This window comes from Ovis aries, chromosome 3 (genome assembly GCF_016772045.2).
Source record: "Ovis aries strain OAR_USU_Benz2616 breed Rambouillet chromosome 3, ARS-UI_Ramb_v3.0, whole genome shotgun sequence".
Lineage (NCBI taxonomy): Eukaryota > Metazoa > Chordata > Mammalia > Artiodactyla > Bovidae > Ovis > Ovis aries.
The window spans coordinates 29,171,312-29,185,519 of NC_056056.1; positions in this window are offsets into that span (position 1 = coordinate 29,171,312).

The following is a 14,208-nucleotide window of genomic DNA, read 5'->3' on the forward strand; positions in this document are numbered from 1 at the left end:
GCTTGTATCTTTCCTTTGCTCCTTTGCTTTTGGCTCCTATTCTTTTCACAGCTATTTGTAAGGTCTCCCCAGACAGCCATTTTGCTTTTTTGCATTTCTTTTCCATGGGGATGGTCTTGATCCCTGTCTCCTGTACAGTGTCACAAACATCCATCCATAGTTCATCAGGCACTGTATCTATCAGATCTAGTCCCTTAAATCTATTTCTCACTTCCACTGTATAATCATAAGGGACTTGATTTAGGTCATACCTGAATGGTCTAGTGGTTTTCCCTACTTCCTTCAATTAAAGTCTGAATTTGGCAATAAGGAGTTCATGATCTGAGCCACAGTCAGCTCCCAGTCTTGTTTTTGCTGACGGTATAGAGCTTCTCCATCTTTGGCTGCAAAGAATATAATCAATCTGATTTTGGTGTTGACCATCTGGTGATGTTTATGTGTAGAGTCTTCTCTTGTGTTGTTGGAAGAGGGTGTTTGTATGACTAGTGGTGCGTTCTCTTGGCAAAACTCTATTAGCCTTTGCCCTGCTTTATTCTGTATTCCAAGGCCAAATTTTCCCGTTACTCCAGGTATTTCTTGACTTCCTACTTTTGCAGTCCAGTCCCCTATAATGAAAAGGACATCTTAGTTCTAAAAATATTGTTTCTAAAGTATAGTAATAATAAAGTGTGGATTATTGTCCTTTAGAATTTGGATTAAGTACCCAGGGTCACCCTGAACCTTCTGTCTTTGGGAAATATGGATTCAAGAAGTCTGGACTTTGTTGAGAATGGCTGGTGGGAGCCAGGCTATTGGTGAACACACACACACACATGGACACACACACCCTTGGAATAGGGCCAGTGGAAAACAGGGAGTATATTCTGATCTCTTCATCCTTCCATCTTGTAGGACACCAGCAGCTACTGTTACTCTGCCCTGCAGAGGGGCTCTTAGCTGGCAGGAAACAGATTTAGGTTCTGTCTGCAGCTGTGCTTTAGTGTGTCATCTTTACTCTTTGGTTTCTTTGGGTCTTACTACCTCATTATAGAAGTTAGATGCACTTCCTCCAGTAATTATGGTTAATTCCTGGAGGAAAGTTCCAGTGCTTATTTTGTCCTCAGCTCTCAGTGTGATTTAGGACACGTTATTTGCCCCTGTCAAATGAGGAGATTGGATAAGGTGAAGTTCCTTCCTGCTTTAACTGGAAAGCTTCCCCACTGCAGGACAATCAGCCAGCACTTTGCATACCAGGAATGGGCTTTGACACACTTGTTTGGACTGTCAGACTTGCATGCAGTCCTTGTGCCATTGGTGAGAAGCATGCTGATGGTGAGTTAATCCTTCCTCCCTCTGAGTTAAGTAGTTTACTGGATGGAGATTTGGGAGCCTTGGAATTTTCATCTCAAGGTTTATACATCACCTCTGAAATTGCATGGGGGTTCTAGAAAGACAAAGTGAAGATCAGAGCTTCTGGGTGGAGATCTCTAAAGCAGGGTAAAGTATCAATCCAGAGTCCAGTGTAAATCACAAACCATCTATGCGATTTGGGCAAGTCAGCTGACCTCCAAGCATAGCCTCTTCATCTTGACACAAGAATGGAGCTGAAAGTCTCTTTTTGTCTTAGTACTCTGATGCAAAATTTCCCCTTAGAGAGTTTTATAAGTTTTTTACCTGTTAGAGCTCTTGAGGCCAGAAATTAACCTCCTAGAGGCAAGTCTTACCTTCATCCAGGCATATAAGAGAGTGTTGGGAAGTGCTCACAGTGGATACTGGTTTGTGTCACTCAGAACTAGCCCCCTTTGCTATTAAAGAGCTTATTTTTTCCATGGTTAGGAGTTCTGTTATTTGAAGACCCTCAGCTGTTAGCTCTTTCCAGCATTACCCTTGGCTGCAAAGATCTCTCTCTCCCAAAAGTTGCTGATCCCTCACTTGGAGGCAGACTTCATCTAATGTTTCCTTCAGTCTGGAAAAAGTGGCCAGGAAGTTCAGAGGGACTATGAAGATTATAACCAAATCTAAGATGAATATACACCCATAGGAACCAGAAAGTAACATTCATATGTTAGGCAGTGGATTCTGAAGGTGCTGAATCTAGGAGGATGGAATTGGATGAGGGAGAACATATTGGTATAGGCACACAGGATTTAACAGACTGGCAAGGCCCCAGGAGATGGTGCTAACGTATTGGCTCTTACTGTGACTGTTAGAAGCATGGAGCAAGTGATGGCTTAAATCAAGTAAGGCAAGGATGCTAGAAGTGGTATGGCAGATGGTGGATCAAAAGTCTCAGAGAAATGAGCATGCTAGGATACGGTGTACCATGTAAGGCTGGAAAACTCACCAGCTGGTTATATTTACTGGGAGGACCCAAAGGATGCTCCATTTCTCAAAGCAATAAGAGATGTACTAGAAAGAAGGGCACCAGCATCTCCCAGAACTCGGTGTTAGCTGTCTCTGAAGATGATTTCTGACAGTTGGAGAATTTAGAGAATTAGGTTCACTGATGGCAATGGGATGGTAAGATCCCTAAATCATACAGGCCAGGTCATTGTACTTAACATTCAGAAAGAGCATGGATAAAACTCTCATAATGTCATAATGGCAAATGAATGTTGTGTCTCTAGTAGGTAAAATACATGTGTTTCCAGGAGGGAAGAGAAGGAAAGGCCCACCTCCCATCAGTTCCACAAAGCTATTTGGGGGAATTAGTGCTCCTTGTTCCTACAATTCTGGGCTCTATAGGTTTAGAAGTTTTGATTTCCAAAGGAGATGAGCTTGCATTAAGGGGCCTAGTAAGAATTTTATTGAAGATTGAGCATTAGCTCCTACCCAGGCACTTTTGGCTCTTTGTGCCAGGAGATTAGGAGACAAGGAGAGGAATTACCATCAGAGGTTCTTGTAATCAAAGCTATGGTTTTTTCAGTAGTCATGTGCAGATGTGAGAGTTGGACCACAAAGAAGGCTGAACATTGAAGCATTGATGCTTTCGAATTGTGGTGCTGGAGAAGACTCTTGAGAGTCCCTTGACTGCAAGGAGATCAAACCAGTCAATCCTAAAGGAAATCAACCTTGAATATTCATTGGAAGGACTGACACTGAAGGTGAAGCTATAATACTTTGGCCACCTGATGCGAAGAGCCAACTCATTTGAAAAGACCCTGATGCTGGAAAAATGGGGGACCGGGGGAGAAGGGGGTTACAGAGGATAAGATGGTTGGATGGCATCTCTGACTCAATGGACATGAGTTTGAGTGAACTCTGGGAGTTGGTGAAGAACAGGGAAGCCTGGTGTGCTGCAGTCCATGGGATTGCAAAGAATTGGATGTGACTGAGCAACTGAACAACAACAGGGACACTTGAACTTAATGAATCAGGGAGAGGCAAGGCTGCTGCTACATGGAAGGGACAGGGAAAATGTGTTTTGCATATGGATCTTCTTGGCACCCCTTTGCCTAATAGTAAATGTATATATGTGTACAAACCCCATACAGCAGCCATGTCCTAAGAAGGGCATGGTGACCTAAAGCTCTGACTCCTTAGGGAGGAGGGTCTAGGTCATGCCACCTAGATAGCAGAATTGCTGACTGCGCATATGGGGCATCTAGGATGTCCAGTAAAAGAGGGGTGTGATTAGCAGCACCTAGAGACCAGCTGAAGCCACAGAGGCTCTCATTTTTTCCCACTGTTAACTCTTTTTATGCATTTACTCCAAGAAAAAAGGCTCCCAAGAAGCCTGGAAGAGCTGGTCTTGGAACTTATATGAAACAAATCTGTAGTAGACACAGGATTGCATGCCCACCCAGACTCTTCCTTCAGGACTGAGGGTTTATTTCCCACAGGTTCTAGCCTTTAGCTGTCTGCTCTTTCCAGGAACTTCCGTGTAGAGATCCTCCTGGAGGCCCAAAGGCTAGTCCTCTCACCCTGATGGGGGCGATTCTGAAAGAACCTCCAGGCTTTGGATTTCCCAGTGGAGCCAACTGAGACTTCTGTTGGATTGCATTGCAGTCCAGCTTTTCTCTTTCTTCAGATCTGTTCCCTTTCCTTCCCCCACTGATATAGGTCCTGAGAGCACCGCCTCATACATTTGCTGTATGCTCATTTCCCTCTCAGGGTCTTCTTCTCAGCTAACTGGACCTGTAAGAGTTGTTAAGTTTTGAGCTTGGTATAGGAAATATTAGCATTATACTGATGATTGTAATGTAGTAGGTGCTCAATAAATACATGTTGGCTGAAGTGAAGAATGTTCAGGGTATTTTTTAAAGCCCATTGCTACAATTCCCTTAAAGAATATTCTTTAAGGCATCAAGTTCTGATGTTAAATAAAGTCATATAAATTCAGAAGGGAAAAAAAGTGCTTTCTCTAGACACGAGGAGCATGATGCACCAGATCTTTTAATGGGTCTCCTTCAGCCTCTGCTGTGATTTATTTGCCCAAAACCTGATAATTATGGGCCTGCTTTTACTTATTTCTGGACTAACCTGAGGAGAAATTATGCTAGTTGTGTCCATTTTAGAAATTTGATCAAACAAACACTGTTTGGAATAGCCTGGATTTGAAGTCTACAAACTTTGTATATAAAGATTCAGATAGCAAATATTTCTGGTTCACAGGCCACATGACCTCTGCGGCAATTACACCACTCTGGTAATGGTAGGGTAAATAAAGGATCTGTGTTATAATCAAATTTAACTTATGAAGACAGGTATTAGATCAGATTTGGCTTGCAGGCCATGTTTAGAGTTGAATAATGCACAGAGCCTATGAAATGAGATGCCTGCTAGGCCTCCTTGGCCAGGAATTAAAGATTTTCCATATGTGTGCCTAGAATCACAGACTAGCCAATTAGTCTTATTCATTTGTTAGTTCTCCCAATCAAGAAATGTACATTGGACATGTTCTTTGTACAGATGCTAGGTATATAAAGATAAAGTATCATCCGTGCCTTTTAGGGGCTAATACAGAAGTGAGAGTTGAGTCAGAATAGTACTGTTCTATAAGTATTACAAAGGGTCTATGAGGGAAAGTGCATGAGGCAGACCCGGAGGAATGGGTGACCCATTCTTCATCTCGACCCTTTGAAACATGAAAGCAGCCTGATATGTCATGGGCATCGCATGCCTGAAGCCTCGATGGAAAGAGGGACCTGTGAAAGGGACCCAGCTGGAGGATTAAACGGGAGTCAGAGTCATGGCCTTTATCCTGAACATGGTGCGAATGACCGAAGGGTTTTCCTCAGAGGAGTAGCATGGTGAGATTTGCATTTTACAGAAGTTCCTTTGAAAGCAGCCTGCTGGATGGGATGGGCAGGTCACAAAAGTAACAGCACAGTGCTCCCCTCCTTCTGGCATTAAACACAGCCTACCTTTATTGTGAACAGTTTTACATAGAGACATTTATACAGCATCGCGCTTTAAAACTGGAGTATAATTGTTTTACAACACTGTGTTAGTTTCTGCCGTACAGCAACATGAATCAGCTCTATGTATCCATATGTATCCTCCCTCTAGAGCCTCCCTCCCATCCCCAAATTAAGTGTATTGTTTGTTTCTATCTGTACTTCCTACAGTATAAACATCAGGAAGCAGAGAGTTGTTTTCCTTCCCCACTACTGTTTTCAAGCACCTAGGATCACAGGGACACATGGTAGGTACTTAATACGTATTTGCTGAATGAATGAATGAGGGTTTCCCTTCTTGTGAAAAAACAGGTGGTAATATAATTCCAGTATTGGTTCCAAAAACATTTAGAAGCAGCAAGTGCATTTAGTTAGTTGATTCACAGCTCTTTGGGCTACAAGAGAGGCTATGGAAGACCTAAAATGATATATGCAAAGAGAACTGAGAAACGTTACCAGTTATACAAAGGGCAGTTCCCAAGAGCAATCTGTGAGGGAAGAACCCTTGGCTGGGTGGGAATCCAGAAATGTATATTTGTCTCCCTACCCTCTGGCTTAGTGTGTGAACCTGGCCATGCCCACTGCAGCTCTCTGTGAGATGAGACTGACTCTTACTTATCTCAGTGTAGCTCAGAGTATCTGACCCATAGTAGGTGCTCATCAAGTATGTGTTGAATGACAGCTGTAACAGGTGTTAGGAGCAGACTCCTATGACTCACAAAGTTGAGAGGGTGTGGCTTAGAGGATAGAAGATAAACCAAGCTCAGAGGATGGAGGGTAAACCATCTCCCTTCCTCTTTAATGACACAATATTATGGCCAGGAAGGCCTAGCCCCTCTCCATCTAATCATTTTCTGGCTCTGGTATAAGTTCTTCATGTGTAAATTCTTACCATAGGCAGAGAAACTCAGGCCTACCTCCATGCTCCATCTATAAGCCTGAGCCCTCTGGGAGATGCAGAAGGCATCCCAGGAGTCTCGGTGTTGAGGTAGCTGCTGAGATCCAATGCTCTCACTGCAGGACACTGCCTTTTCTATGGCCCTCCTAGACAGGCCAGGATTCCCTAGACTCTGTGCTTGATCTCAGATCCTTGGAACACTCTAGCTTTACTGAGTTTAAGAAGCCCTGCTGCGAAACAGAGCATTTGCCTCCTAGGAGCTATCCCAGTCCTTCAGAGGTTTTCCCTGTTTAATTTTCCTCCATCTGCTTGGTTCTCTCTCCTGGAACAGTGCTTTATATGCAAACTTTGCAGTGAAGGCAACTTATGACATCCACAGAGAGGGAGATGCTAAATGTTTCAGGGAAAAAAAAAAAAAAAGCATCAAGCAGGCCAGAATCAGAAATCTTTTCCAAACTGGGAGTGATGAGAAAGGAAACAGATTTATCTATTTTTACCATGTGTGTCCCATGGCTGTGCTTGACCCCAGCACAACCTGCTAGGAAAAAGTCTTGAGTCATTCTTCAGGTAACCAGGAGTAAGGAAGCACCACCTCTGTTTTCTTTAATAGCTCCGATTCTTAGCCTGAGTCAGATTTTCAGTCCACACTCTGGTGGCTCAGATGGTAAAGCATCCGCCTACAATGCAGGAGACCTGGGTTCGATCCCTGTGTTGGGAAGATCCCCTGGAGAAGGAAACGGCAACCCACTCCAGTACTCTTGCCTGGAAAATCCCATGGACAGAGAAGCCTGGTAGGCTATAGCCCATGGGGTCACAAAGAGTCAGACACGACTGAGCGACTTCACTTTCTGTCAGGTTGGTGAGGTTAGTACTACCGAAATCTGTCTGTTAGAAGAGTTAGGAACATCATGAGAGAGGCTCATTCTGAGAGAAGGAAATGCACGATGAGGTTGGTCCTTCTAAGGAAACCTTAGTCATGGTAGGAAGGAAGAGAATTCTGAGTATAGTCTGGTGTCCATCACTGAAAGGTAAGTAGAGGACAGAAGTAACAGCTGGACTGAATGCTCGCCTGAAGCATGCGTGGATCACTGAGGTGCAGAAAACACAGCTCAAATATTTCCCTAAACAGTAGACTTCTCCAGCCAACTCTTATTAGGTCATCAGAGCTGACTACATACCTCAAGCTGAATGGTAGCCTAAAACTGGCCATGGTGTGAGTGTTTACACCATGGAGATTGGCAAACAAAAATTTTGTCTGTGGAGAATTGTTTATTAAACATTTGTCAGCACACTAGTAACAGGACATAGCCAACAGGGTAAAAGAGAAGACCTAGGCTCCCAAGCAGTCCCAGACTAGAGTACATTTGGGCAGAGTGAAGTTCCAGTACACGATTTTTCAAAATGTGTACTGCAAGACACTATGCGTGCACACTTTATGTGACTCTTTAGTTTATGATACACACAAGCACATTAAAGGCTCTGAGGAATTTTTGTTAGAAATATGCTTAATTTTGTTTAATTTAGAGCAATAGTTCTCAGACTTTAATGTGTGTATTATTCACCGGGGGATTTTGTTAAAATTTGGGTCTGGGTTGGGGTTGACTTTATGCATTTTAAAAAAGCTATCAAGTAATACTGATACTGCTGCTCTAAGGGGACCATACATTGAAAAAATAGCAATTTAGAATCCCTTGATTTGTTTAATTATGGAACCCAGCATTAAAAAAAAAATCTATAGAGAACATTCAGTGTTTTGCAGAGCTCTGATCCTGTGAATACACTTTGGAAACCTTGTTCAAATAGAACAGTAGGGATGTGTGGGGGAGGGGAGGCATGAACAAGTCCTGGTAAGATCAGAGTGTCTCCAGGGCAGGATAGAGGCCATGGGTCCACAGGCATGAGACAGGCCCTGGGGAGACCTTGGTTTTCAGGGAAAAAGAAGCAGAGCTTGATGGAATCATGGCCTAAAATAGATATGGAGATGGAATTCCCATGGGGGTTGGGGGCTAGCAGGCAAACTTATCCAGGAACATATGTAAAGTGCTGTGAGACACTGCCTGGGGACATCCAGAAAGTGCTGGTGGGAGAGTTTGGCAGGAGACCAGTTTTCTACATCATGGAGATGGTAGTATGAGGAAACCAAATATTAGATAATACTGTGACTAACACTAGTTTGCACCCACAGGCTGGTGAAGACTGGCCAAAATGAATGACATTGCTCAGTTTCTCAGAACAGGGGACACATTCTGTCTTAAAAGATGAACAGAAATTGTCTAGGTAGGGTATGGACTTGCATAGGCGGAGGCCAGGAAGGAGTGCACATATCATCTTAAAGGATCAGAGAGGGCGAGGGCTTGCAGAGTGCTGGTCCTGCTGGAGCGAGGCTGTGGCTTTTGCACCAGCTGTTCCTTCTGCCATACTCACATGGAAAATGAGGCAGATGTTGTCTGGAGTGAGGTGGTGCTTCCTAGCTCTCTAAAGGCCAGGCCTCTGGCCTGGGAGGGGATGCTGAATGGGAAGTGTGTCAGGGAAGGACGTAGGAGGAGAAAATAGATTGCCAGGGAAATAAACCTTTCAAAAGAAATCGCCTGAAGAGTCAGGGGACCACATTTTATTTAATAATTTCACTTCTTAGTGGCCGTATTGCTATAGGTAAAATCATATTTCAAAGGGAGACTCACTAATATAATACAACTGGAGATATTAGAAAGTCTTTGCTTGTTTCCTATGGAATATATTACACTTCTGGCCTAACAGGTAGGAAGCACCGACAGAGAGCAGCTCATCTACCCAGTCTGGGTGGACAGGAGCAAAGGAGAGCCTGGCAGGTGGTCGGGACCCACTGCAGTTCTGCACACGGGTTCCTAGTCTCAGGATAGCCCCCTCTGTGAAGGCATCTACTCCTCTTTCAGGGAGGCTTGGATCCCACCCCCATTATGCTTTGGCTTATGTAGGAATGTGCTTATCTCTCCTGCCAACTGCTGAGCTAGCTAAGGAAAGGAGTCATATTTTATAAAAATAAATAATAAAACTAATATTTATGAGCATCTGTTATGAGAAAGGTGATTTCAAAAATGTTATTTTCTTTACCTTTCATGTCAACCTCACAAGGTAAGTATGACTATCCCAGATTTACAGGAAAGGAAACCAAGTTGCAAAAACGAAATGAGGCTTGTGAAGGTTCTACAGGGAGGAGCTATCCGGCTTCCAGTTTGGTGCTCATCTGCTGGGTTGCAGCCCTTCCTTATTCAGGTCTAAACTCCCCCAGGGCTCAACCCAGACATGTGGTGGACCTGCAAGAGACGCCTTAGTTATGTCTGTTTATCCTTTATCCAGAAATTGCTTGTTCCAAAGATAAACATAATCAATGAGGTATTAAGGAAAAAAAGATATTTCAAACTTAGTGGATTTTACAATTTGATTTTTGCCAATTATATGTGGCTTTGGGTTTCCCTGATAGCTTAGTTGGTAAAGAATCCACCTGCGATGCAGGAGACCCCACTTTGATTCCTAGGTTGGGAAGATCCCCTGGAGAAGGGATAGGCTACCCACTCCAGTATTCTTGGGCTTCTGTCATGGCTTAGCTGGTCGAGAATCTGCCTGCAATGCAGCAGACTGGGTTCCATCCCTGGGTTGGGCAGATCCCCTGAAAAAGGAAAGGATACCCACTCCAGTATCCTGGCCTAGAGAGTTCCATGGTCAGCATAGTCCATGGGGTCTCAAAGAGTTGGACATGACTGAGTGACTTTCACAACTATAGCCCATTCTTTCAAAAACTATTTCACGGGGTTGCAGTGGTGAACAAGCAGACATAGTCTCTGGCCACAGTCTCGTAGCACAAGAATCATATAATACATGCTCATATAATGCTCAAGTGCCTTGAGCATTGCTCTTAACATCTATCTCTATTTCAAAAAGTCTTACCACATTTTATCATTTGCCCCTCTGTCCATGTGAAATAAAGTCCATACCCGTATCTTCTACATCTAAATAGGCATTAATGCACAGATGACATTTTAATTTGCCCTTTTACCTATTGTCAGTTCCACTTGGCCTCTTTATCTTGATGAGTTTAAGGTTGTAGATTTTTGAGCAAAGAGTGGTTTTTTTTTTTTTTGCCTTTGGTGTAAGTCCAAAACAACATGGACTCAATAATTAGTAGCAAAAAGGGGAGGGTATGAGAACACAGGATTACAGGCAGAAATCAGAACAGTGGGAACTCCCAGAGTAGGCATGGTAATGCAGGTGGCTGGTTGCTGTGAGAACACAGAGGAGGAATGACTGCCCCAATCCAGGCAGAATCAGGAAATTGTTGCAGAAAAAGTGATTATCTGTGTTCACATCTGAAGATCAAGTAGGAATGAACAGGCCAAGGGAGGAATGCATGGAAAATAAAGAAAGGACAAAAGTCATGCTGAGGAAGCAAGTGGTTTGGGGTGTGGGACTGCAGAATCTGATGGGTGGAAGGGGAATGAGATAGCCGTGTTGTGCTATTGGATTTAATATGGAGAGCCATGGAGAGTCAGTGATGGATTAGACCAGGAAGTGGCATGATCTGATTTTAATTTTAGGAGTATCACTCTGGCTGCAATGTGGAAATCGGTTGGTACTTAATTACATGGGGGCAGGGTGACTAGATTGGAACCTGTGGCAGTTGTTCAGGTAAAAGATGCTGCTGCAGAGCTGAATCGTGCCAGTGGGCCTAGCAGGGATGGGGCAGATCTGAGAGACACTTAGGAGGCATATCAGCAAGACTCGGTGGTGAATTGGTGGCAAGGATTGAGACATGGTCAGGGATGACACAGGACTGGCTGGCTTGAATCACAAAGAACCCATAGTGGTTTCATTCCACTATGAAAGGAGAGGAAAGCGGAGAGAGAGGAAAGGGGAGGAGAAGGGTTTTAGTCTATCTTGTTTGAGAGTGGAAAACGAAAAGTTTTACATGAACCGAGGTATCTGTGGGAGAACCATTGTGCAGGAGGTAGCTGTGCATGTAGGTCTGAGGGAAAAATGAGAAAACTGAGCTTCAAGAATAGATCGTTACCATATACAAGGTGACCGAGGTCACTGAGCCCGTGAAGGAGGCTGGAGAGGTCAGAAGGAGAGCAGGAAGTCCAGGGAAGTATGCGAATGGCACCACCAAGGGAGTGGGAATTTCAGGAAGACCAGCTCTCAGCAGTATGTCAGCCCCACACACCACTCCCCTGTCTTAGGCTCTTCCAGCTTTCTTCTTGTTGCTCAGTTACAAGGTTGAGGCAGTTACAAGGATCAGATGCTGAGAGTGATCTGGACATCCCTGGGATGATGTGGGGCCTGGTGGTACAGGTGTGATGTTGTTTTGAAGTAGGTATGGCCAACATTGATGGCCAACATGAGATGCCTGGGCCAGATGAGGGGAGGTGAAGGGACAAATTAAAGTGCATCCCATACTGTGTTTCATTTCCCCTCCCTCCCTCCATTTCTTCCTTCCTTCAAATGTATCCCATGTTTTCTCTTTTCCTTTCTCTCTTTCCCTTTCTGTCCTTTCTCCCTTTCTCTTTCTTACTTTCAAAATGTTCATAGAGACCTTATTGCATTTCAGAATCTATACTAAGCTCTCAGCTGCTGTGCTAAATGAGCTAGACTCCCTGTCATTATGGGACAGTTTCCAAAGGCCAATAGAAATTACTTAAATAGCTATATAATTAATAATAACTGTGGAAAAGACTACAAAGGAAAAAGAGCAGGTGCTCTGTAAACGCAGAATAGAAGGGTTTAAAGTGGTTTAGAGGATCAGGGAAGAACTCCAGAGGGAAGGGGTATTTGATAATTGAGAGTGGAATGATGGGCAGATCACTTGGTAGATGCTAACTATTCAAAGAAGAGGGACAGAAGGAATAGCTTGACTAACTTGTCTGAAGCAGGAGGAATCCTGGCGAGTGGGGAAGTGAAACAGCTCTGTGTGTTTGGAACAGGGAGAGCTGCGACAGAGAGATCTAAAAAGTGAGCTGGGAGGAGCATGAGCTAGGCTCAGCAGGACTTAGGAGAGCTTTGCCAGGCGAAGCTATTAGACTGGGGGGTGATGTGATCAGATTTGCATTTAAAAATTCACCGTATCTACAGTGTGAAGAATGGACTGAAGGTGGCATGAAGTGCTGCAGAGACTCCATTGTGAACATCCTCTGAACACCTATAGCGTGCCACTCTTACTGAGTGTCTGCTGATGGTAGCAACTCTTGGATGAACGCCGGAGGAGGCAGGGTGTGTGATAGTGGTGGGGGGCAGGGGGCAGTGAGAAAGAAGTGTTGTGTTCTTGAAGAGCTTGAAATCTGTTTGAGGAAATAGTCATGTGACCTCCCCAAGAAGAACATAGGCTGATTATAAAACCAAGAGCTGAGTGTGGTAAGTCAGAAGGCTTAGCGGGGCAGGGCCACTGTGGGCTGGAGGACTGAAAGAAAGGATTGTCAGTGGAGACCTGGGCCTCCAGATTGAATTCTTGAGGTGGAGAGTATGAACGGTGGGCTTGCCAGAGGGCTCCATGATGGGGGGCAAGAGGCCAGTCCAGCCTGGAGCAGGACAATACAGGATCTCCCCCCTTTTCTCCTGACTGCTGGAGATGGCTTCCTAGCCTCACAAAATTCTGGAGTTATTGGGCTTTATCTGTCTTGTCTGTCTGTCTATCTGTCTATCTATCTAACGTAATCTATCTATCTATCCATCTGCCTATCTATCTATCTACTGTTTAGGAATGGACATCCCAGAGGAAGTTTCATCTTCCTTCCTGTCATTTCCCAGCAGAGCAATCAGCTTTGCAAAGCTTCTGATTTTAGGGCTGATCATGTTCCTTTTCTCCCTGGAAAAGGACTATTTGCATGTTTTTATGAGTCTTATTACATAGCTTTATGACTTGTACATGTAATAATAGTGAGCCAGACGTTCATAGTATGTGTCTCCAGAGAAGTCATCAGTCGCACATAAAAATGTAAATCCATTTGGAAAAACACAGACCAGTTATTGAAAGTGACGCCTGCAGAACATGTGCCCCCAGTGATAGATTAGCTGAGGCCCGACGACACACACTCCCAGCTCAGACCTGCTCTGCGGACCATCTGGAAACACGATGCTTAATAATGCAGAATAATAAAATCAGCCAAGTTCCCATTTACAAATGAGAAAAATGGGAGAGTGAGTGATTACACGGACCTAGAGCCAATGGCCATAGTGTCCCCAAATTGGGGCAGGGCAGGTCTGCAGGAGAAGACGGTCAAAGATTCCAGGCCCTTCTTGTGAATCTGGGTGAAGCCAGACATCTGAAAATAAGAAAGTGCAGATTCCAGGTGGATGAATCTCTCTGCAAAATTGGCCTGTCAGAAACCCTCTATGAATGACTGTACTTTCTCTGACAAACAGATATCAATATCTAAAAATTCTTCCTGCAATTTCTTTCCACAAAGCAATAAGACAGTTTCAGGCCAATAACAGCTCACTAAGTGGTATTCTCTGTTCTGTCACCCCTGCAGCTATAACCAGCAAAATGAAAAGGTAAGAAAGATAAAGGAAAAATCAGGGGTCACCTGCGATGAGCCAGTGTGGCTCTTATTCCTGATAAGGAAAGCCAGAGTAGCTTGACTCTTTCTATTTCCTTAGCTTTTCCTTCCAAAACCTTCTAGGTCTTTTATGAGCAATTAAGACCATTATTTGTTTTGCTGTTAAACAGGGAACCAAGGACCTGAAAGTTTATGTCACATATTATTGAGAGGCAGTTTAGCAGGAAGGACCAGGACTGTGGCTGAGAAGTGAAGAGGGGCAGACTCGAGAGCCCCATGTGTTAACTGCTCTGGCTCTGGTGGCAGATGAGTTTTAGAGTTTTCTGCTCATGTGGTCATTCTGCAGCAAAACCTGAAAGATTTCTGGGTAGGGCAGGAGCAGCAGCAGATTTCTTAGAGTCTAGAT